Source organism: Zootermopsis nevadensis, unplaced genomic scaffold, assembly GCF_977971745.1.
Source record: "Zootermopsis nevadensis isolate Lab colony 2312 unplaced genomic scaffold, Znev_1.0 Znev_ptg000021l, whole genome shotgun sequence".
In the NCBI taxonomy this organism is placed as follows: Eukaryota; Metazoa; Arthropoda; class Insecta; order Blattodea; family Termopsidae; genus Zootermopsis; species Zootermopsis nevadensis.
The window spans coordinates 6,523,339-6,526,695 of NW_028259153.1; the positions used below are offsets into that span (position 1 = coordinate 6,523,339).

The 3,357-nt window shown below is 34.9% G+C and overlaps 1 long non-coding RNA gene across 1 annotated transcript; it reads right to left on the bottom strand.

Moving 5' to 3' along the window:
- LOC147873138 (uncharacterized) lies at positions 1-2,365 on the bottom strand. Its single transcript, XR_015536259.1, has 2 exons — positions 333-2,365; positions 1-249 (listed from the first exon to the last, which is right to left on the bottom strand). It is a non-coding gene; the product is annotated as an uncharacterized LOC147873138 (long non-coding RNA).
- Positions 2,366-3,357: the final 992 nt, after the last annotated feature.

Below are 3,357 nucleotides of genomic sequence, written 5' to 3' on the forward strand. Positions count from 1 at the left end.
TAAAACAACTTCTTACATCTGTTTTATTTACACTGACTGTGAAAATGCTCCTGTACTGTCTATAACATAATCTAGTGTCATTTTGTCTCTCATTTATCTTTCTGGCATCAAAAGAAAACAATAAAATAGGCAGGTCTGTTATTTCTTCTACCACAATTAGGGATTCCCTTGTTGTTCCGCTCTGTTCGTTTCTTTGAGCAACAGAAATGCCTGAAGGATTTCTAAATTTACTTCCACTGATGGAACAATCTGAATGACAATAACAAAACAATTTCATATATACACGTCATGTAACAGATATTAATAACCATTAAAACTATTTTACATCTCACCTCTGCACTGGATATTTGTCTACTAGAACTTCTAAGACTGTAAGTTAATTTCAAGTCATGATGCTTTTCCATGTTCTTTGAGGTCTGGTCACTGAGAAACACTAAAAATAACACTTTCATAATTTACTACACATAACCAATACAGAATAGGTTTTACAGGGAAGGCAGTCCAGATAAGTATTAGTACTGCAATGGCAGCATGAATCACAGAACTTTCAGCACAAGGACAACTGGAATGAGCGCAGTTCTATATTATCACTCAGGTACCCATGCCAAAATCAAATGATGGAAGAAATTAACCCATTATGTCCTATAGTGAACCTGACTTGTAAGCACATCGAAGTGAGGCAGCACTGACTTGGCCTCTTTCAAAAGTCTATGGCGATCACCAAAATTTGGTAGCCAGGAATTGCAAACATTTGGTTAATGGTGTTATGATGGTGTATTTAGCATCAGACCTTCTGTGCTGAAAATTAATGACTGAGAATCTTCTTTAAAAGACTTGGCACTAAATTTTCTACAGTGATGAAAACTCACGCTTTTTTGTCATATACAAAATTTAATAAAATTAATTTCTGAAATAGTTTTTATTAATTCAGCATCTTCCTTGACAGTAGCATTTACAAGGATGGATTGGCTTTATAACATATCTACATTTAGACTCACTTTTAGAAAAAATACCTCTATAAACAAATAACACAAAAGAGCAGACAATATAAATGAAAAAATTTACAACATTTCAGTATTCTTCTCATTTTGACTCTATTTAAACAAATTTCATATCCCAACAACAAAATAAAGAGCCAAAACACCACAATCACAATTGCAATAAATGGACAAATATAAAGGACAACAAATAATTACACTTCACTCCACACTGATCAAATTTAACAAATCAATAAAATAAAATAATTCAGTTTTTTCAAAATTGGTGCCACTGCCGAATGATATTTGCCCATAAAGAATGTAAAGATCGTTTTTCATAACTTTTTCCAACAAAATATCTTCAAAGTTAATGAACTTCATTTTCAAGGAAGACTGTTTTATGGACTTCTGTCATTGCATTTTTCAAGCCACCTTCCTTGATTCCAGTAAATTTAACCTTTTGAAAACCTCAAACAAAAACCATTGTATTAAAAATGCTGAAAAGCAGTGCTACAAAATACACACGATGTACACACTTCTATAACATGCTGACCAGTTTTCAAGGAATCAAATGACTGTAAAATGATGGCTCTACAGTAGACTGTAGCAAAATAAAACATTTCTTGCTGCTGCATGTAACATGCTAAAACATAATGCCAAAAAGGGCATTTTATTAATGCCAGGAAATAGTGGAGTTATATGGAACAGCAAGGGTTAATGTTTCAGAATTAGGCTTCATAAGATATTTCAACTTGCCTTAATAAAATGATGAACTGCATCCCAAAAAACCAGTTCTTTTGTGCCAGAAGACAACATCGTCATCCACTGATATCTGCATGTGGATGTGTGATTATACTTCTACACTATCTGACAGTGAAGTGAAATCATATTTTTCTCCTGCTTCCCACATTTCAATATTTTGCAATGTATCAATAACAAAGACATATTGTGATTAAAATGAGTACACCGCAGGGAATACCGTAGCAGTATGAATGCCACTGTTACAAACTAAGTTGGCAGCCCTTCAAAGGAAATGGCATAATCATGAACTTTTTCTACAGCAGTAAAATGAACTTCACATCAATAAAAATACTGCGTGTTATTTTAGTCCGCTGAACTCCACTGTTTTGTAAAATAAAGAGATGGTGAATTCCCTGCAGTCTGCACGATTCGTAGGGACCCCAAATTCTTAACTGGCATTCTAAGCGTTAGTAAAATAGAAGCCAACAGGGAAATCCGAAAGATAATAATCTGTCACAGTTGCAAAGCTTTACTATAATGAAAACGACCGACTCCATTAAAATCTGTATTCTATTACAACATAAATCACTCTCAACAACTCACTTCCACACACGAACGCCATTCACATAAAACCATATAATATACTAACTTACCACTGCCACCAACTGCAAAAGCTTACTATAGCTAAGTGCTCTAGATTTCCAGCGCTGCCAACCCTTGCGAATTCAAGTTTCCTGTCATTATGACAGTGCTGCCACCATGCTGATTCTAGCCCGGTAAAATGAATCCTCAGTGTCTGTAGCCAGACCAATCTCTGTTGGGATATCAGCTAAGGTAAGGACTGATCACAAATCCTGCAGAATGTTTAAGCTGACTTCTGTAACATGTATAATACATGAGTCTGGTGTCAAAGAACATGTCAGTACTCCACATCCTCCACTTTTCAAGTGTGATACCGCCCCTGGCCTTGGTTTCATGATCACCAGGTAAAGCTAAATTCTTAATCATCTCCCTCTTTCCATACACACATGGCTAAATCAGATCCAGGATGTTACAGTGTATGCAATAAAAGAAGTTGACAAATCAAATATCCATTTTAATAAATATTTTAGATGCACCTAGTGCCCTTCTATTCTCTTTACATGGAAACAAACAATATATTGCTAAAATTTCAGGAGAAATTTCGCTCAAGTAAAAACTATAACAGCACTAATTTTTTTACATGAAAATGCTGTATATAGTAAGGAATGAAGAATTTGATCCTGATTAATCCATCACCCCTAATTGAGATTAGTTATTAATGCATGTCTGTCACTACACATATGCAACACACAGATAAATATGCTTTTGTCCTCTCTCATATATTACTAGACAGAGGACCCCCCCCCCCCCCCCCAGGATAATTCCACACAATTAATTTAAAAAAAACAATCACTATACTATATGAACAACATGAATGTAACAGGTGTTGAACACTTTGCCGACAGTTTTCCATCACCAGTAAAATAACAAACAAAATACTGGGCCATTATTGCAGTGTGCCAACTGAATAATGCCAAAACTGTTTGTGACTTTAAATGGAGCAGCAGATTTATCGCAAAACTTTACAGAATGAAAGTTGTAATTTAGCAAACAGAAA